The sequence below is a fragment of the Platalea leucorodia genome, assembly GCF_965183815.1.
Source record: "Platalea leucorodia genome assembly, chromosome: 5".
In the NCBI taxonomy this organism is placed as follows: Eukaryota; Metazoa; Chordata; class Aves; order Pelecaniformes; family Threskiornithidae; genus Platalea; species Platalea leucorodia.
In genome coordinates, this window is record NC_138827.1 from 29,625,025 (window position 1) to 29,647,945 (window position 22,921).

Sequence of the window (22,921 nt, forward strand, 5' to 3'; positions counted from 1 at the left end):
GATGAACAAACAGTGTTGTGCCGCTACGGTAAGAAATTCCAGGTAAAACTTCACCGTCTTCCCATTACATGGACAGCATGTGAAATCTCTGCTTGAAGTCACTGTCACTAGGCAGTCTTGTTTCCTGTCTTGTGTGATTAACTGAAACATCTGTCAATGATGTGGATTTGAAGCGCCAGGCAAGTCGTTCTGAAACTGGAGAGTAAAAGAGCGTGACCCTGAGGGGAGTCCAAGTGTCTCCCAGAGGACAGGAAGGCAGAGTGCACTTAAAGTGCCTCTTGCCAACCCATCAGAAGACTCAGGAAGCAGCTTCTCTTCATTGTCTTCTGCTAGGAGTTGGGCTGCAATGGTGGCTTGGAGGAGAGAAGGTGCCAAGACCCAGTGGACAGAGAGGGAAAGGATGAACCAGACTGAAGGTGAACAAAGACGCGGGAAACAAGACTGAATGAGCTCCTCTTGGTGTGGGGTGGCCCTGAAGAAGTAGTAGCCCCAGACAATCCATTCTCTAGTAAAAGAGCTGGGTTGGTTGCTCCTCTCCTCTTTACCAGGACTTGAGTGTCATGATCTAGGAACAGAGTCAGACTTAGCTGGGTGCTCTGGCCTGTGTGTGAGAAGAATGCATTCTGGGGATAAATGAAAAGGTATGAGAAAAACTGAGAATTATAGCCTAAAATAGGCCTTCCAGGTAACTTAAATTTGCTGTCCCTTGTGAAAGTACTCTGTGATTCTTCAGCAATGGAGACCTGGCTGCAAGGCCTGAGCATGACCAACACTGAACCAAGGTGTGATCCTAGGAAGAACTGAAAGCAGCCTGGGTTGCATTTATGCAGCCAGGAAGCTAGTAGGCCCTCATATGTGCTCACCTGTTTTTGAATACAGTTCCCATATCTATGTCTCAATGGATAGAAGAGAGCTTTGTGTAAGGTCCTTGAGCTCCTTTCCATACAAGTAAACACAAAGCAAGCAGGGTCAAGGCTGAGGTCTGCATTCTGTGTCTCAGGACCTCATGTGCACTTCTGGAGCCCCATCACAACAGACCTCCAGGGAGCAACTGGTACATGGTTTCCATCCAGGTAGCATTACTGCAGCCAGAAAGAGTGAGCAGGTACAAGTCAGGACAAAAATTTGGCTTTGCATGCCTCTGAAAAAAGGACAAGCTACTCAGAATCTGACAAAACTTGAGCTGATTGTGTCTGTGCATTAGCCACCCATTAGCTGGGCTTTCATTAGGTAGTTAGTTTCTCTCTGATAAAGGGAACTTGGCTGAAAACAAGAAAGAGATATCCCACTGGAAGGAAAATGATTTAAAACACCAAGCCAACCTGATACTGTCAGTATTTCAAGGTGAGGGTGTTAAACTGTGCACATTTTTAGGGGGAATGAAATGCCTTCATATGATGAATTCCAAGGCATCCAAAAGGCACAGTGCTGACTCTCTGTCTCCAAAAGCAGAGTAATGAATAGCAGTGACAGTGTGATAATTAAAATGACCTCTTGGAGATATGGATTAGAAGGTATGCAGAAGGGGGATAAGTTCTCCTTTGAATTAATCTAGTGTTAATTTATGACTATCATTGGGTTTTATAGGCTTTTAGTGGAAGACTTTCAAAGTTGGTTTACTGGGGTGATAATGTTTCTTCTGCATATTCATTGAAAAAACACTTGCAGAATTCCTCATTATTTCTTTTTGGATGGTTCTATATATACATATATATCTATATATATATATATAATGAGAGAATTTCAGGTATTTGCTTAGCTGCTAAAGAGTCTACTCTAGAAATATGAATAAAGCGATAAAAGCAGCTGTAGAATGAGTGTGTTGTTTCATTTTCATTCCTTCCTCCTCACAGGCCCCCAGAGTCATTTCAAAACCAAGATGTGGACAAGCAGGTTCTGGGAAGCCCTTGTGCTGCCCTGCTTTCGGTTGTCAGAGGCTCCTGCTACCCGACTTGTAAAAGTCAGTCTTTTAAGTTCAGATGAAATAACTGAATCTTCCTGGAAATCACTGTCTCCTCTTCTTACTTGTCTCCTGCCACCTATACCTGCCCCACAGCCTGCGATTTCCAGGTCTTAGTACTTAGAACTAATGCAGAATGCTCACCTCTGCCAGAAATGCTTCCCTTCTGCTGAGGTATCCCAAGCTTTTTGTTGGATAGAAAGGACAGATTGGAGACAGTTACCCATATGGGAAATGATGACATCCCATTTGTCAACCCCCATGCTGGTAACCTCCTTCCCATCCTCTCCACCTGCCTAGCAATACCATAACATCCAAATGTAAGGTTATCTGCCAAGAGCATCTGCCTAGCTCCTCAGTCGGGCAGCACGCCCATTCAGGAGCCCACCTTCCCCATCCTTGTTCCAGCATGTCATGTTCAAGCTCTTTGCTCTTGCCTCCCATTTCATGCCTGTCTCAGTTTGTCTTTGGCACCTTCTGGTCCTCCCACAGCCACAGCTGCCCCTACCCATTTTTTCCACCCTGAGATCCCAATCACATCTCCTCTGAACCCTATAGGCAGAGTTGACTCTATAGTGCTTTCTCCAGAGACCCACCTCTGCTTTCCAGGTTCACCAATAAACCACGTTTCTTGAAAGCTCTCCCTGACCTGCTGGGGATGGAGCCGGAGCCTTTCACTGCATGCTCTTTGCTAGAATGATGCATGCATCTTTGCTTGCATGATGAGGGCTTACACTTTGGTGTGGCAGAGTATGTATGATGTGCACACACCATTTCACAAATGCTTGGGGAGAGTATTATGTGACCTGAAAATATGAGACATTTTGCTCCCAGTCTGTAGTTCACTTTCCTCCCACACGAGCACTGAGGTCTTTTTCCTCCATCTGAGCAGACAAATCCCGCTTCAGAGCCTACTTCTGGCCTGCCATGAGCCCCTTCTTCCTGGAGAAGATGATCTGTTTCTCAGATGTAAGTAATGCACGTTGTACACTCAAGTAATTCTTTACTAGTCACTGGTGTCAGGTTCAAGGTAAGGTAACACCAGGGATTTTGAAAGGCTCAGAAGCCCATATGGGTCCAAAACTGGGTGCCTAATTTGACAGAACAGTATTTACTCTTAAGAACAAAGGTACATGTTTATCTGAGCACAAGTGGAAGGCTCTTCTTGTAGGGAGACCAGAGCCCCATTGCCCTGCCTGTTTCCACTCTCTGCTTGGGGAGCTGGAGAGCTCTCCCTTGGAGCAGCAGCAATGTATTTACCGCCCTTTGTACAGGACTGGGTGATGAATATTAAAATTCTGTAATTAACTTGTTTTCTGTGCATTCTGCTCTCCTGACAAGGAAATCCCACTACAAACCCCTGCACAGGCAGTCTAACTGCGCTGAATTGGACCCTTGCTGTGAGGGGATTATATATTCTGATTGGGGCTGCGTTTGCAATTATTTTCTCTGCCACACCAAAGACCTTTACTGCAGAGCTGCAAACCAGTTATAGGAACATGAAATGCTTTGACTTCTTCACTAGGGAAACATTAATCCAATCACAGGTTATGTCCATTACAGACTATGGCAATATTGTATACAGGAATTCCCGGGAGAAGGTTCTACAAAAATTGGAATCTCTCTATAACCATGTTATGAGATTTACTGGTGTGGATAAAATGGGCAGAGTTAAAATTACCAGGCTGGCTATCTCTAAAAGACAGGTGAAGTCTGCTGGCTATCATTGCTTCATAATATTACAAATGGAAAAGCCCTGAAGTAATTGAATAACACATCTGCTGAAAAAACCTTGTGAACTGCTATAACCTAAAGATAGACTGCAAGGAAACAATGTATGTACAGCACCCGGTTAAAAGGAAAAAGATGCTTTCCTTACCTGGTGCAGGAAGATATCGCAAATGTAGATACAGATTCTCTCTTTGCCTCCTAGATTATATGCGTGTGTGTGCTATATATATATATATATATATAAACGTGCGTGTGTTTGTGTCTGTCTATCTCTTTTCATATAAAATAAGTTAAACCAGTTTCCTCAGCAGCCGGAGTCATGGTGCTGGATGGTAACAGTTCATAAGCAAAGCTCACTGCGTTTCCTTTTGTACTGGAGGTTGCTAAAAATATTTGACATGGCTTGCAAAGGAGCTGATTTCTGTTCCCTTAAAGTCTCTCTGTCCTAGTGCAGAAAAAGATTTCAAAGCACTTTGCAAGAGTTGATGAAGCTTTTCCCTGTGCTTTAGTATCAGTATTCAGTGGTCCATAGCCATGGTTTAACAGCAGAGAGCAACTTCACTGGGTCGCTGCAAACCCAGGGCTACAAGGAAGATACGTACTGGTACGGCTGCTGCAGCCACAGCCAGGAGCAGTCTGTCCGTGTAAGTGCACCCTGCACGCACCGTTCAGAGGGGGAGGATGGCCCACAGCCTGCCGACTGCCTCAGCATCGCCCTGTAAATGCAGCCAGGTCACCTCCAGGCACAGCAGAGCCAGGCTTCCTGGAGCCACATGCTCCAGACCCAGCGGAGGTGACCAGCCATCATCTCATCTGTTCTCCGGAGGTAAGTGCACTATGGGCTGGACATTTGTGGTGCATGAGAGGGGATTTCAGATCAGATCAGCCACAGTACCTCCTTCTATGGTTCTGCCTGGGTGTGGAGGAGCACCTCTCATTACTCATGTTCTTCCCCATCTGGTAGCTCTGAGCAGAGATCCAAGGGCACCTGACATGAACTGCATTGCAGTAGCATGGCTGTCGGGGGTTGTCATAGCTGGTCAATACAGGGAGGTGTGATTTATTTCACATTTCATGCGCCTCTCTGTGGCAGACTAGCACACACGGAAAGAAGATACACTTTTGAGAGAGCGAGTCTGGAGGGGTTTGAATCCTCCTGTGGAAGGAACACAGGGGAGGCTGAGAGCATGAGTACTCATGGGCACAGTACGTAAAAGAACTTTGAAATCAGAGTCTTTTTTTTTTTTTTTTTTTTTAAATGAAGTTGTTCATTAAAGAAGTTCTTTATCATTGAAAATGTTTTAAAAAATCCAAATTTACAAAATATAAAATGCTGCTTTTCCAGTAAGGCTTCAAATGTACTGTCTGGAAGCAGTGGGAACAGAAACCACCCAACTCTGACTTAAGCTGCATTTATCAATATCCTGGGTATGTGAAGGAAGAGTTTCTTACCAGCTAGTATTTGGAAGAAAAAAGTACTAGAGCAAGTTATGCCACTGGGGACAAAGTCTTTCTCACAGTCATAAGGGAGCCAATATCCTACTGTGATCCCCCGTTACATACACAAAATTATACTGAGTATAAAGAGTCCCCTGTTAATTTTGCACATTTAGGGCTGTTACCCCTGGTACTTCCAGCCAAAGCAGCCTCAACAAATGCTGAGAATTTGTATGCATTTCCCTTCGGTTCTAGGTGAAGGCGGGGGATTTTTTGGGTTTGCTCCATGTGTGTACCACTAAGATTAATGAGGATTGTTCTGTAGCATTTATGACCCATTTTAAGGCTGGATTAATACATTTCTAGAGGTGTAATTTTTTTTAGGCCCTCAGTTTAAGCCATGTTGTGTGATGCAGTTGTGAGATGCCCCCTTTACAGAGCTGTGCTGCCATAAATGATGAGACCACTTGCTGGTGTTTGCAGTGCTGAAGGCAGAGCGCGCTCCTGCAGGGCGACAGTGTGCTCTTGGCGGGGAAGTTGTTTTCTGGCAAATCCTTGTTGTACTTAGCACTTTCATTTCTTTCCCCCCTAAGGCAGATCTCTTTTCCTTCTCCATCGGTCACAGCCCTGTCACACTCCCAAAGAGTTAGAGCAGCTGATCCTGAGTCACCAAGTGCAAAATACATAGCATGTCCGGGGAGGCTTGACTAAGAAGTAAGAGGAAGAAGGGAGAAAAAAAAGATGGAAAAGCACGATTTAACTTTAACTCAAGAAACTGGTTAGAGCATAGGTGTGCTCTTTAGCATGGGAGTGGCTCTTGCAGAGCTTGTGGTTGAGCACTAAGAGTTGGGTGAAACCTTTGGTCCTTTTAGGTGAAGAAGAGTTTTGCTATTCTAAATAAAGCCAGGACTTCACGCTGGAAATCTTGAATGCAACTCTTAGCTCTTCTATGGATCGGATGTTGCAAGACTTAGGACAAAGTGAGGAATATTTATTTCTGTGATTCATCTCTACCATCCAAAAACCTCATGATATTTCTACCTTATACTAATGTTGCTTTATATACATTTTTTCCACATGAGGAAACACCCAATTCTCACATGGTGGCCCAAGACTCAGGCAGCTGAAGTGAGGTGAAGCAGGACAGAAGTGGGCCACAGAGCCAACGAGGGAGGTGAATGAGACTTCACGGCTGAGCCACGGCAGCCAGCTGAGTGATGGCAGTGGGTGCTTGGCTAAATCATCACAGATGCTCCCAAGGCAGTGTTGGCAGAAAGTAAACAGTAATTAATAATGGCTGTTAAATGCAGATATTTCATACCGCTCAACCTTGAAAAAATGGGGAGAAGGATTTTTGCAAAATACTTTCTCTTCTGTCACTCTCACATTACATGTTCAGTACATCCTCTTCCTGAACCCAGCTGTCATTCAGCCATCCTGAGGCTTCCCAAAATATTAATTTCAGGATTTCTGACTGAAACAGCTGTAAACATCACAGTCTGCAGGTTACTAGTTAGTTCCATGCCCGTGATACGATCGGGGGATCTGTGAGATGACAGAGGTTGTGTGGAAAGCCACACAGAGAAGAACCACAGAAACCCCCCTGCCACTTGCTATAATTAGTGTAGGTGCCGCTTTTTGGGGTTCATCTTATTTGCCCAGGCCAACCTCCACATATCTTTGATGACAAATCAAGATTTCCTAAGCTTCCTTGCTCAACTTCATCATAAATTCACACTTACTTACTACATCCATGTAGCCCATAAACAAAAAGCTAAAAAGAACATACTGCATTTAGGTGTTGCAGATAGGTACAGTGATGGTTGGCTGGAGTAGTTCTGCCATGAATGCCAACTGTCCTGCCTTCTGGTACAGCGGAGGTGCAAGACATAATAGGGACAGTATGATGGTGCAAAAAAAAATGGTCACAGCCGAGTTCTCCCTTCAACCTGAGGCATGTGGTATTTGAATGAAAATGCTCCCTAGTGCCAATGTCATTTTTAAAAAATTTAAACTATAAATTTCAAATCTGTAACTGGACTTAGAGCAGCTCATGTATGGGTTGAACAAAAAATGTCTAATTTTCAATGATTTAGAAAAATAGTGCAGTCTGCACAGTGTGGGAGCAGAGGTGGAAACCCAAGCCCTGTTTTGAGCTAGGGTGCCATGCAGTGTGGAACACACCAGCTTGAAATGAGGGCACGTTCTGGGAAGGGGAACCTGTATTTAGAAATCATCAAGGGCCATCAGAGAAACTAGTGCTGTCCAGCGTAAATTTGCCTGAATTTTGTTCCAACCTCCTTACTATTTCAGTATCCAAATGCCTGCAGTGTGTATAAAAACATTTGTACTCCAGGCTGTAGGTTCAAAACATTGGACTTGACCGAAGGCACAACTGAAAGGGACAAAGAGATGCATATTGCTGCTTCTTTGACATGATTTTATCAGCACGTTTGTGGTCAGTGTCCTGTCTGCATGTTTCCATGATACAGAGGGAGTGCCTGGGGGCAGCAACAACCCTCAGACACTTTTTTAATCCCTTACTCTTAAATGCATGTAGGCCAAAATCCTTTGTTAGAGTCCTCTGGGTGAATAGCTATAGGTGAGTTAATACAAACAATAATAACGATCACAAGCATATGTATCAGCAGTGGTACAGACTAGCCTTGTGTTTCTGTACTTGAGAAGGAGAAGCACATCCAACATATTCAGCTCTTGGCTGCCCCAAAGCATTTTCTTGTGCTGCTGGGAAGATGGGAGTGCTCTGTTTCTGGAAAGGGGATTAATCAGTGGAGCTAAACACCTCTAACCTCTTGTTACTGCCTGCCACAAACTTAACCAAACCTAACAGAAAGAAGGAAGCTGTCCTGCTGTAACCACGGACAGCAGTCTGGCATAACCCACACGGACCACGCACCCAGGCAGGGACAGGGCTGCTCACCGTGAACTCGGTACGTCCCAATCCCACCCGGGCCAGTTCTGGCATCAGAAAAGCAGTTCAGTCCCAAAGCAAGCCACGAGGCTAATAATTCATCAGCACAACGGCACTGATGCCAGTGCAGAATAGCAGGAAAGACTCTATCCCCACGTACTTTTAAATCATCAAGCTAGTAAGTACCCTGGCTTATAAGATGTAATCTTTTAAATGCAGTATGGATTTCTTCCCTGAATTATGCATGATAACATCTTTAGGCATAAGGTTTGTATTTTTTTACTGAAAGAGCTGTCTTTTGGTGGTGGTGGCAGTAATCACTGTGTTTTACAATTCGGCAGGCTGGCCCAGGGAAGGCTCCCTATTGCTAGACAATCTCTGCTAACTTTGTAGGAGTGCTGGGCCCTAGGATGGTGCCAGAGCATCTTCAGGAGATGGGAGGCTGTTAACCCACTGGTTCAACAAGCTGATACTGGTCTCCAAGAAAAAGTAGCCAAATCTCATGCTGAGAAAGATCAACAGGGGAAAAGGGAATGAATACTAGGATTTCAAAGGTGACTGGACAAATTCAGATCAAATCTGGTCACATGCAGTTCCCATCCGGGGCTCGCTGATTGCTCAGGGGTGTATGGGGACCACACGTTACACAAGAGGCAATGGGCACAAATTAAAACAGATACATGAAATTCCATCTGAACACAAGAAAACACTTTTTAACTGTGAGGGTGGTCAAACACTACAACAGGGTGCCCAGAGAGGCTGTGGGGTCTCCATCCCTGCAGATATTCAAAACCCAGCTGGACATAGCCCTGGGCAACCTGCTCTAGCTGACCTGGCCTGAGCAGAGGGGATGGACAAGATGATCTCAAGATCCTTTCCAACATCATCCATTCTGTGATTCTGTTTCCTGTTTCTTATACGTGTTTCTGACAATTTTACTGGTCGTTTTGCAGAAAGCAGTGCAATAATATCAATATTTAGCTCTTTTGCAGCTTTTTTCACTCCTTGATCTGCAATGCCTTTCATGAGGTTTGTAGTTCATCATCCCTTTTTAACAGCTAGGGGAACTGGGGCAGCCAGAAAACAAGTGATTTGCTTAAAGACCTTCAGGAAGATAGGGGCAGAGAGACCAAATTTCCTGAGTGTCACCTCCCATTCCTGCACCGGCACTGCAACTGCGATGCCTATGCAATTGGTATTTTGAGAGAGATGCCTGATGTATCCAGCACACAGCGAGAGCAGAGGCTGAAGGCGCTGGATGCAGCACTCTATCCACGGATGCGGCCCTTGGACTGTAAATCACAGCAAAGGAGAAATGCTTCTGTGCTTTGCCAGGGAGACAATGGTGCAGGCAGCTCTGCTCCGGTGAGCTCAGCTGAACCACAAACAAGCAAGCTGGTGCTTTGATGAAGGCATATTCACAACTGGTAAAAATAGTCCTCACCCGCCAGTGCTTCAAGCTACAGGTCTAGTTTCTGTATATCACATGATATTTATTTTTTTTCCAGTGCTTCTACTGCAAGTCTCGGATTTGGCCAAGTTGCAATACATAACAACAGAAATATTCTTTCTTAATAGTACTATTACTACCGATCCGTAGAGCTTGATGTTTCTAATATCACAAAAATTCCTTAACTAAGGCTCACATTGCTGTGATATTGCATCTCAATGTATTTTGATCTATTGACAAGTACTCCTTTATAAAAAAAAAACTTTCTGATTTTTCTCGTGAATATTGAAAATGAGACAGAAGAGCAGATGTACGTGCATGTCTACAGACACACAAGCACAGAGCCCTCACTTTAAGTACTTGCTTAAATCCCAGATCCTGACAAACAGGAATGATCTGCTTGTTACTCTTTTGGTGAGCTAAATAAATACGTGTACTGTGTTTGTATGGAATAGAGGAAGCAGGCAATGGCCATTTACGGACGATTAATCACAGCCATGTATTCTTTATTTCCTATTTATGGGTGATACAGTGGGCTGAATTTTAATCAGCTCTCACTATGGTGGGTTTTCGTGTTTCTGCTTTCAGCAGTTAACACTTTAGAGATACCAGAAAAAGAAATGAGTAGAATAGCTGTGGATTGGGATCACACTCTGGTTTTAGCGATGACTTTGCTTACTGCCTTCAGAGAAGGAATGAAATAATGTCTCGTGAGTGTGGGCTTCTAGGAAGGTAAGTAACTTGGAAATGGGTGCAGTTAATAATAACATCACATAACAGTCAGTAGAAAAGTGAGCTGAGTTCAACTAAAGCCAAATCTGAACCCAGATTTTCACTGTCTCTACCTAATACAGTTATTAAAACCAATGCAAAACAGGGAACAAAATGCTACCACTGGCATGCAGGGAACATTCCTATTTGGAAGTGCTTTATAGCTGCCTAAGTGAGATAGTCATAAGCAAGTGGAAGACGGAGGCTCCAGTCTTGTGCCCCTCTGAGTCAGTGATTCCTCCGACAGCAGGAACATCTACAAAGGAACACGGGGGTTTAATGTTTTCTGAACTTGTTACTTGGTAGATGAAGCCGGCTTCTGTTAATGGTCAGAACTGGGAGCTACCCCTGCCTGGAGGGGGAAAGCTGCTGAACTCTGACTCTGACTCTGGTACGGTTGTAGCTTGAAAGATTGGCAGAGCAAGTGCTCTAAGACTTCAGGTAGAGCTCAGCAAGGCTCATTTAGGATTATTGCAGGAATGGGTCCTTCGTTCTTCCTTGTTTTTTAACTTAAATATGCAGGACGGCAGAATGCTCTTCAGCAGAGATGCAATCTTTGTTCAAGGAGTGGAGAGAAGAATAATTAACAGAGCCCTTACCTCTTCTCCTTGGATGATGCTCAGTTTGACCTTTACAGTACTAAAGTGTTATTAAGATAAGAATCATGTACTGAATCCTGACCTCAGTTACACCATGGTACATCTGAATTTGGAGTCAGACCACTAAAGTAATTAGAATTGACTGGGACTTAGACTGGTGCATGCGGTATTTGATATTTCTGGCATTTATATTCAAGGCAGTCAGTGGGATCCATTACATCACCCCACACCTGACCTATGCACGCCGCACACAATGTGTTTATTACGCATGGTACTAATCGCACGGCGGGTGATTAAAATAGAGAGCATTTTAAAAGTCAAATTGGCCTTTTACATCACATAATTTAGGATGGGGGCCAGATTGCTCTGGATGATTTAGATACCTAACTCAATCAATGAGTATAAGACATCGAAATGCCTTTGGAAAAAAACCTGCAGTCCCTAATCTTTAAATTTCATCTTTAATTTTGGAGTGAAATTGGTGCTTAGAAAATATAGCTCAGGGAGAGCAGGGAAAGAAGAGTCCAGTGAGCAAAACTGAAATCTCGCTGAGCCAGGAACTGTCGTCAGCCGAAGAGGAGATGGGAAATTAGCACACAGCTCAGGCTGGCTCGCTCACAGGAATACATTGACAAAATCAATGCAGGGAGATGACGCCATCCAGCCCCTAAAAACCTACAGTCCTTTAAAATGGGGGCCCCTGGGTGACAGATACTTTTCCAGGCATTAAGACTCTGGCAGCCCAACCAAAGTACAAGATCAAGAAAGTAAATTTGAAGGAGTTACTTTATTACAGATAACACTGCCTTTTCCAGATAGCCACGCTTCAGTTAAGCCCACCGAACCAAACACCACGTTGCAATTCAGTCGGGAAAAGCAGCTTGCCCTAAGATATGATACAGGACAAGCAAAATTAATAATTTTGAGACGTATCATCATAGGAAGAATGTGAGGAATTTTTTTCTTCATTTTATCAGGACTCTTGAGATTCTTCTCCTGGGCTACTATTTAAAGTCCAACTTTGTTCGTGCTGCCTGGATCCAGTTTTAATACCCTCGCATAAAAACAGACCTAGGAAAAGAAAGCAGCATTATATTCTGCCATATGCAGTGGGCCAAGTGGAGAAGAGCCACTTCACCAATGGGTGTTACTCAACGATGGGAAAAATTTAAGTGATTTTCACGAAATGAGGATTTAGCCCACAAAGAGGCTTGGGGACAGGGAGACTATTTAGAGATTCGGAGGCAAAATGATAGATCCTTGCTTTGAAGTCAGCCTGAGACTGCAGAAAACCACTCTGAAATTACTCACTGGCTTCAGGTTATCCTTGTGTTGGGATGGGGATGCTTCTCCTGTCTCTTCTGGGGCTAGTGAAAGATCTCAGTCTTCAGAGCTGCCAATACTCCAGCACTGGAGGTGTGTGTAAGTTGTGACAAGTAAGACAGGATTTACAGAGCAAGAAGTGCTGTGTGAGTACAGTGATGGGAGATAATAAAGAGTTTCCTCCTGGATGCACAAACGGTTTTGGGGTTTCTCAGGGTCTTAACTGCTAGCCCAGTTTGAGAAGAGAAGAACATTGCTCGTTTGGGTGCGTATATCTGCGTGTTCATCCAAGAGCACACATGCATGTGCATGGGCAGTCTGGTGTTAACAAAAGATTTCTGTTAATCCCCAGACATGGCCAGTTTGTCCTCTGCTACACCTAGAAAGTGTGAACAGCACAGAAATGAAGATCTACTCCTCATGAGTAATAATTTAGCTCTTTTCTGCTGTAAAGATGATTATTGAAGCTGCCTTCACAATTTCCAAGTCCAATTCTTCTTTATTTTATTAGGAATTAAACTTTCAGATCCTACATGTGGCTTTGAAAATCTCGGTTTGTAGGTCAGAAACACCACAGAGATTTGTAACAACTTAATCCTTTGTCCACAAACAGACACAGATCGATGGAGTGGGACTCAAACGATGGATGCAGGCCCATGACCAACACTTTGTACCTTCCAAGCCCTGGGACCACAACACAATGTATGTGGGAACCGCAGCAGAGGATCCAGCTGGCAGAACACGCACAGGCCAGTCTTACTGCATGAAAGCTTCATCCAGTTGCTCTTGTTACCCCATGGCTTCCAGAGAATACCATATTAGAACAGTGATTTGATCTTCAAGGGTTGGACCATGCAAGATGCAAAGCAAGCCAGCACAATTCCTCTTCAACACGCAAGCAAATGAATATTAAATTCAAGTGCATATTTGATTTCCCAGCTTGGGAGGCAGAGGGCTCAACAATGGGGGATGTTGGAGACAGCCACTACAGCACTAGCCTGGGCTGTGAGGATCCCTATACTAATTTCCTTCGCTGACCTCTAAAGTAAATATTTTTTTTTCCCAGTTTCTATCTACATCAACATTCAGAGACACTAAAACTAGTGAAGAATAGACTAAAACTTGAGCTAGAGTCCAAGACAACAGGTCAATGAAGACATAGTTCAAGACGGCAGCATCATTCAATCACCTGTGCCTACGTGTCAGCTGAAAAGGAGTCAGAGAAGGATTGTGCCTTCAGTCTGCTGGGTTTTGTCCTCCATCAGGCCTTTGCAAGTCACGGCAGTAAGTGTGGTCCCCAAACCCCAACAGTTTAGAAGACAAAGCTATTCCCAGGGTGTCTTTTTGGAAGCAGCAAAGTTGCAGCTTTAGATTGATGTTCATTTTTATTTTGTGATCATAGCTAATTAAAAGAAATTAATAGAAACATAGCCAGATCCAAAACTTTATTAGAAAAGAAGCATTGTAGTTTAATTATGCCACTATGTTGTATATGACACAAAGCCCACTGAAATCTGAATACTTGATGATCTCTGGAATTTGACTAAGAGCTCTTCGGCCTTAGGGAGAAACTTGACAATTACTAATCTACATATGCTGACAATCTCTACATATCAGGGGCCCCATGAGGGTCTTTAATTGCTCTGTAAACTTCAAACTGGAGTGTTCTTCAGTAGGAAAAAACAAGATGCTGCATTCAAGCTAAAGAAGAGTGGTAGTTGACATGTTTATTAAATACCCCCAGGCCCCGAAGGATTGCAGGGCGGAAGGTTCTCTGGGTAGAAGTTATAAACGCAGCATCAGATTTATTCAAGACAGAACAATTATGCGTGAATGCTCAGGTGCAACTATGGCACGATGGATCCAGGAAAACTTTCTGCAAAAGCGCTTCCGCAATTCCAAACCGCGTTTCTGTTCTCTCACTTGCACAGCCCTTTTTGCCACATTTGCTCGAGTTTTACAACTGCCCGTATGAAACGTCTGCATGATTTGAATGGAAGTGGGCAGTGGATTTTATAAGGTGCAGACCTGAGCTTTTTCAAAAGCAAAATCTGTGATGTTTGCCTTATTCGTGCATAATTGCAGGCAGTGAGTTTTGTCCACGTATCTGACAGGGGAGGGACTTCTATCCTCCAAGATACCTTCAATATAAGACTTGAATTTATGCCAGAAATTTTAGTAGGTCTGCCTCAAAATGTAGCTGCAGGAAAACTTATCGTTTCATAGGAGAACTGATAGCTTCACATTCCTTCCCTTTAATTTAGTTTGACACAAGCTCACACTGATGATTAAGGTTACTTGTGTGTTATGGACAGTGCAGAAGGTTATTCTGGCTCATTCTCCTGTTGCTGTATTGACTTGATGATGTCGGCTTTGACGTTTACCTTGTACATTGTTAACATAATCGCCAAGCAAATTCTGATTGCTTCATTTCTCATTTTTAATTTCTTTGCATTTCAGGAACGTCTAGAGCTATCCTCCTGCTGCTGTGAGGGTTCACTACCCCAACCGAAGTGGCCACAGTGCACAGAGACAGAAATAACCCCTCCAGAAGCTGTCTGACACAGCAGCACTGGTCTTGGCGAGTGGTTTTACAAAGTGCTTTATCATTTCTGGCGAGCAGAAGGAATAGACAGAGCTTGGACTGCACCCCGAGGGGACATGCAGCACTCGCCATTAGGGGAACTCCTTGCCTTGCAATGAAGTTGATCAGGCAATAACTGGAGGGAATAAATCTGGAAACTCCCAGTGCCAGCTTCATTCTGGGCTCTAACAACACAATCCAAACCTTTGAATTTGGGGAGGGAGAGTGTTATCGACGCAACACGTTAAACAACCTTAACTCCAGTGAGCAATGGCACCACTATAACACTTGTTTATTAGCAAAATGCATCTGATCTCAAAGGCCTGCATGACAAGTTCATTACATATCAATTTAATTAGCTGATTTACATTTAATTTACATTTCAATTAATGTCTTTAGCAACAAAACGTTGCCTTAATAGGGTAATTGCCTGTTAGGCAATATGTAAAAGAATAAATAGTCACATTCTGACGAAGAATTCCTATTTTCAATTTTTTATTACCATAAATAACCTAAATAATTATTGCTCTTAAGGGGCCACGTCCCAGTTCCCTTCTGGGCCTAATTATAAAGACTTAGTACCTCATTAAGCAAAATGGTTTCAGAGTCACAGAAAAGCATTACTCTAATCGTGACTCATTAGTTTCAACAAAAGAGGGGAAAACTGCAAAAGTCGGCACATTTCACCATATTATTCTTGTGGTTCATAAGCTGCAGCACATTTGAGAAGTGGCTGTTACAGCTGTGTAGGCGTTTCTGTCATGAAGCCCTATTTTCAGAGGGGTTTTTTTGTGTAACTTTGGTCATTAAAAGAGAGTCACATCCGACTGGAAAATCTGGCACGTGCAAGCCCAGCACGGAGCAAGAAGCTTGAGCGAACTTTTGGTTTTCTGTTCCCTGAGAGCTCATCTTTTCCGCATGCAGCCATATGCATGGTGGCTTGGTTTGAGGCTGTAATGTAGGATCCATCTTCTTCTACCATGACAGAAGCGTTGCTTTCATCACCATAATGTATCCCAGTGCACAGAAAACGCACATGCCTTTTAGGATTTGTTTGAATTCAATGGTGCTTCATCATAGTGCTCCTTCCTTGTAACTAGAGAGCAAAAATTGACTGCAGGCTTGGGTGTGACCAGACTGAGACTTTAAGGCTCTTAGTGTTGGATCCAAACTACTGTGGCAATGTGATGTAAAACACGGATCTCACATACACTCACTCTGCTGCTTTAAATTTGTTCTAAAAGCGTGGAAGGTTTGGCATGGTACTGGTGGGTTTTATACTACATTAGGCATTGACTCCCTGTGCTAGTCTACCGTTACACTGGATCTGGCATCGTCTGTCCTTTGGCAGCCAGTGCAAAGCCAGTGTTAAAGCATTATGCTGGCACCAACTCTGTGTCAGGACTCTGGCTGATTTGATGTACAAGTCTCTGCTTTGTTTGGATTAAGTTTGTTCTGCTGGTGATCCAGTGGTGCAGAGATCCAGAACTGATGACTGGAACTAAGGCACTGATTGCATTTGCTTAAAACAGTATCATGAAAGGAAATAAAAAGGGACTGATTAAGATTTTGTTTAGCAAATAATAAGTTCATAATATTCCAGGAATATATAGAGCTTTTAAAAAGAAAGTGTTTAACTAATGAGAAAACAACCTTTTCATATAGTGTTAGTTTCCTCATTAACCTTTAATGACGATTCACATGTAAAAGAAAGCCAAACTCAAACACCATGCTATTCTTTCTCACATTGCAGATAAAGCCAAAGATAGAAATAGGATTTTTTAAATTATAGTATTGTGCAGCTTCTAAGAACTGATCATCAGTGGGGTCTTTCTTTGTTTTTTTCTCTTTTTTTCCCCTCTTTTTTCTTTTTTTCCCCTCCTTTTTTTTTTTTTTTTGTGACTAAGTGTTACTGTCCTCATTTTACAGGTAGTTAAATTGGCGGCATAGAAATGCTAAGTGATGTTTCCTATCTCAGAGCAGTAAGGCGAACCCCCTACCCTCACAGTCCAGCCATCCTGCTCTAATGTCTACTGAAGTCAGTGACAGCTTTAGTGGATTTTGGAACTCATCTTCAACGCCAATGTCGTCAGACAACTCACGACTGTGATGCAAACACTGCCCCATACTGTGCCAGATTCTTAGCTGGTGTAACTCACCCGACTTCAAAGGCAATTCACCTGGACTATGTGCCTGGGCAAATTTATTGCCAGAGACTGGGCAAGTTCTAGTTCCTTAGTGCTTAATTTTCCTGTAACAGGGTGCTGTATGTATATACCATTAGGACAGCGAGAAAGAAATCAGGTGGGAGTCACTTTCTTCTAATACCAAATGTACCCTTTCACTGGGATAAGGAAAACAGTGCTGTCTTTAGAGGGAAAGGGGGAGAGAGAGAGAAAGAAGCTTCCACTTCCAAAAAAATGTCTTATTACCTTCAGAAGTTAATTGCTTAGGATTCAGATGTATCTCCTGGTATTCTGCATTTTATTTTTGCTCCTACACTTGATGGATCTGGAATTCTCTTCTGAGCTGCTAACTCAATTTTTGCTTTTTAAAGCTCATTTAAAACCTTTCCTACTTTCCTGTGTCTGTGATTAACACTAATCCACTCTACCCTTTCTTTTCCTATGGTTTCTTATATTCGCCCCTTGCTGCAGCCTGCAAGAATTCTAATTGGCATCTGCTCTTCTTTTTGGGTTTCCATTTTTTCTTTCTTCCTGCTCCATTTTCTCTGTTGCTATCTGGGCTGCTCTATGCCATCCTGTTATACTTTCTAGCCCAGATCTGCCTAGTGCTGTAAAGGATTTGATGATTTTCTTTAGGAAGGACTCTAATAATAACCACAATCCTGCCCCCTTACAAATCTTCCTTACAATGAAAAAAACAAAAGTTCTGCCCTCCAGAGCAAATTCCATTGAAAACCAAAAGTTCTTGTTAAAAAAAAAAACCACCAAAACTCTCTCTCTCTTCCTGATGGATTGGAGAAATTTTAAAGGAGCAATGTTACAATTTATGGGGAATTTGGGCATAGATCTCAGAGGTCTCTATTAGACAGGGTAACTTCAGCTATTATTTAAAGAAAGCGTTTCAGTTTTCCTCTCTAATACAACAACAAGTTACAATTTATAACAGGAAAACAAGCCAGCCAGAAAGTCCTTGAGGTTCTCTAGCGACTTTGCTGCTGTCAATCAAATTAACATGGAAGATGCTCAAACAATGCTGCTTTAATGGGCAGCGGGACAAAGCTCCTGACACACTGCAGAGAAGCTTTTGAAAAACAAGCAACTAGATGCCATCTGAGCTGGATGAGGCTAACAGAAGCCAGAGCCTAGGACTATAATGGGATGTGATGGATTTTGAGCTTTAACTGCCATTTCAGATGGCCCATGCCAAAACTGCCCCTATTCAGCTGCTGCCTCAGCCTGGCTGCCCAGAGAGGAAGCTTTTCCCCCTGAAGCCTGGTGTCTGATGCTCGCCTCCCGGCCGCGCGCAGAAGTAGCTCAGTTAAGGCAACTCAGACAAGCTTGGAGCCGCGCTGTGCCTTTGCCCTCAGAGCCTCAGAAGCCAGCGCTCCCTGCTGCCGCCCCAGCGTCTCCTTTGGCAATGCCGGGTGCGGCAACGCACGACCTCCAAAGCGAATTGTTCAGAGCCTCTCTCCTCTGTTCTCTGCTCAGGAAGCAATACTTTACCATTTACTTTTTTAACACGCTTTAGAGAGTCAGAATGATTACAGAGAGAACATACTGTTAGACCGTTAGCATAGCCTCCTGTACATAACGGACCATTAAACACTGTTGTCACTTTTCTTTTTGTTTGACTAAAATATGTTTTGTTTTGACAAAAGCATTTCTTGAGTCAGCGCCTCATTTTCCTTCGGTATTGTCACAAGATGGAGAATTCACTTTCGCTTTGATAGCTTGTTCCAGTGGTTACTCACTTTTTCTGTTACCATATAAAGCCCAATATCTAATTCAAATTTTTCTAGCTTTAGCTTCTAGCAACTGCTTCTTGCTATGCCTTTCCCAGTTATATTAAAGATCCATTTAGCATCCTGCATTTTTCAACACAAAGGTACATATCCACCGTAATGAAGCCACAGCTTCTGGTTTTCTGCTCAGGCCACTGTGCTATCACTGCTGCAGCTAGAGCCACGGCAGCTAACCTTCCATTAGCAGAGGTTCTTCAATGCAGAACACAGGTGCCCTTCTGTGCACTTCCAAGCCGGCTGCTCTGAATTACTGCAGGACCAGAGTCGTCGTCTCTGGGATGGCAGAAGAGTGGACAAGAATAGTTGGTAAATTTCTGCTTCCTCCATGCCCATCATCTCGAGTTGCTTTGCCAACCCGACAATGTTCTTTTCTTTGCTTTTTAAATACAAAGCCATACATACATAAGGAATAAAACGCTCTAATTTATTCTGCAAAAGTGTTCATCAAGTGAGAGACAGGACTCGGGGAAGAGATTAAGAGCTTACATTTTTCATTTGACTTATTTCACATAAAATTTCATAGAGGATAAAATGATGGGAGGCAAAGAAGCAATGATATTTCTGTTTTATCTCTGTCTAAGGACCATAAATCTTTCTGAAGTATCATTAATTATAGCAGCGCCATTCACAGCGCTGTTGTTAAGGGTTTATCAGCAGTCCCATTATAAACCCCTATTTTCAGGGGTTTATAACTTGGTTAGAAGAATTTTGTTTCAGGCAAAAACTTTGCTGGGGCAATGTCTCCATCCAAGACAATTTTTTTAAAATGTAAAACACAAAGGAAATTGTTACCTCTTTTGAACTGAGTAAGAGAGCGCCCAGGAAATTTCTAGAGGTACAAAGCTAATACTGTCTTGGCTGATTTTATGCGTACCATTTGTGAATCCATAAGACTGTGTTCATAGAGGTTCTCTCTTAGATGAATTTAGACCATTCCTTTAAAATGCAAGTTCCCAATTACTACAACTGAATTCAAGATCTGCAATATTTCTCTAGTGGCTGTAATCAAATCAGATTTGATTTCTTCTTTAGCAGCAGCCAGTCAAGAAAGAATTTAGCAGACCTGGAAAACAGCTTACATGTTAAGAAAACTTCGGTGTCGTTAGGTAGCTTGCCTTTTTTTTGTTTCAGGCATCACTTACATCAAGAATCAGTGCAGTTAATGGTCACAGCCACCAAAGCGAGTATTGGCTTAGCAGCAATACAGTGGAATTGCTCTGTCACGGCTGAGCCATGGTGAAATGTTAAGAGAGGCGCTGAGTCTCTCCATATGTGTGGGGGAAAACGCTGTTCGATAGGCAGTAGTGAGACTGGGAGGGCACAGGGAAGAAAGGTCGCTGCTTCGCCTACATAACAAGACGACCGGGTGGCCTTTTGTCTGTAGCAACTTGTAGGCTCATCAAGGAAGCCTGAGAGCTCTGCCCAGCTGTGTCCTTGCGTGTTAGGAAAGAGCAAGATGCTCAATAAGACGGGATCGACAAAATCATTGTGGCCTTTTTCTAAAGCAATAGATATTAATGAATGCTAACTTCTGGGCAACTTTTTTTCCTGCTTTAAAGTAGAAAGATTAGATGAAAATGTATTTTGCAAAGCGTGCGCTGACACCCTCAGGTAATCTCCATCCTCTGTCCTCATCAATAATCTAACACTCTACCTTCCTCGTTACATTACTGTCTCCAGTAATGCAATTCACTTTGGTCGCCTTAGATCCTATTAGAATCTCTCACATTACAAAATTCTTCCCGCTCTGCTCTATAGCATACTGGGATTGTTTAGTCTTAACTTCTGCTGGCTGTTTTCCTCGACTACAATTCTTTGCACAGGAATTGACTTTTGTGACTTGCACCGTTAACCTAGCAGTGAGTCTCCGATGGGGTCTCTAAAGCGCTCTGATTCTGCTTTGAACACTGTTGAATGTATCTTGTGATAATGAGTTCCACTATCTAAAGTACTTTCTTCTACCAGTTTTGACTGTGTTGTCTTTTAATTTCATTGCATGTGTCCTTTGAAAGGATAAATAGGCATGGGTAAATAAAAGAACTCATTTCTACATATCGCTCAATCCCTTACGTACCTCCTTTGTATTACATCTTATTTTTCTCCTCTCCAAAGTAAAACAGTCTTAATGTTTTGTTTGTTTGCCTTTTCTAATATGGAAATCTTTCCATATCTCATAATTTGCTGCTGTTATTTGAGCAGGTGACTTCCTGGAATTCTCTACAGTTATTAATGACAACACAATTGTACTCAGTCATGATATCTAAATAAAGGGCTTGATGTGCAGAAAGACAGAGGTCTCTTGGCTGCTCCGTCAACATCAGGGGCTTACAGTAGGCAGAAATGGCTCGCTGACAACACTCATAAGAACTGCGGTAGAAGGTGGAAAAATGTGGAAAGCTCCTTTATTTCCTTCATTCTTATTGCCAGAATGACTGTGCAATGCCACTTTGCACCCAGCACAATGCTTCCTAAGTTTAGGAGAAAACCATTCTTGGCTGCTTAGCCGAAAGTGATTCTCTGACAAACTCAGTGATCTTAGACTTGCTCTCTGATCTCCAGTCTTATCTGATCTAATTCTGTCTAATCCACAGTATTTTTTAGATTCTGAACTTTAGAATACCCACTGTTTGCAAACCTGACTCTTCCCATTTTTCCCACTTTACCTATTTTGTAGCATATTTCAATACATTGAAACTCCTGAGGCCTGACCCTCAGGAGCACTGGAACAATATGGTATAATTATTGTGATAATTATCTTAAACCAGTGCAACCTCACTCTTTTGACAGTTACTCCCGGTTTGCAATGACAGAAACAAGAGCAGAACTGACTGTTTTGATGATACCAGGGTTCTTCCATAGCAGGCACGTCGGAGGGGCTGAAGGACAGAAAAAGTTGAAGCTTTTAAATGGAGGAGATGATTGCAAAAACCTTAACATGATCCAGAGCTGTCATCCAGGCTCTTTTATTGCATGGAACTAAGTATAAGTAGCGTTACAAGAAGATTTACTTTTGTAAAAGCAAAAGAATTAATGCACTTTCACAGGAGGGAAACTTTATAGCAGTTAAAACCTCAGGTCTACAGCTCTCTAGCATGCACTTTTTGCGGTTTTGCTTATCAGTTTTGCTTATTAGCAAATGGATTTGTGCTGAAAGTCAGGGTTTCCCCTCGTTGTCCACCAAATCCCTGCATCATTGTTCCTGCAGTGCAAATATAAGACTAAATTATGTGCTTCATCATAACGAGAAGCTCCAGATGGATCTCACGCTGCTGCAGAAAGGGCTGGACAGGAAAAACACTGCAGCAGCAGCAGCCTTTCTTTCCAAGGCCCAGCGGGGCGAAGTGGCAGAAACTCTGCAGACCAGAGGGACGGAGAAGCATCTCTGTGCAGAGTGCATAGCCCTCCAGTTCACTGCACATTTTCCCTGGTTTACCAGTGAAAAGCACTGAAATTCATTGCTGCCTTATCACTTTGGAGCTTTCTGTCCTGCCTTGTGCTCCTTTTTCAAGGGTTATAAAGTACTTCTGTTCCAGGGCACTGCACATGGATATTAAATTTTCATCACAAACATGGTGCCATTTTTTATTTCAGCATTTATCTATCTTCTGTTCTCATATGGTCACACTTACCATAATATCTCATACTTCACAATCTTTAACACATTATTTATCCCTCTAAAAAGCATGTATATGAAAGGTACGTGAAAACAAGCAATAAACCATTTTAATACTGTTACCATCTGAGGCTATGGATCTTTGAGAATTTTCTTCTCATTAACTCTGGAATGCTATTCATAACCTTGAGACTGATAATGCATAGAAAATGATTTTATCCAAGTGTAAACCCCTCTTAGTATATGTATTAGAGGTCTGCAAATGAAATATTAGTCTTTTCCAGGCCCTAAATACAGAATCCTGTCCTTTGGTCAGGCAAAAAAACTTACAGCTGTTACAGAAGTCACATTAATGAAAATAAGGCCTGCATTTCCAGTCATTTATTTATTTTAAAAGATTCAAATTTATAGATGGATTAAATATTACTACTAATAGTTGATACCACTTTTGTCTGCACTGACATATTATTTTCTTTGCATAGTTTCCTTTTAAAAAAAAGGAAAATAAAACCCAAAACATCTTGAGAATGCTG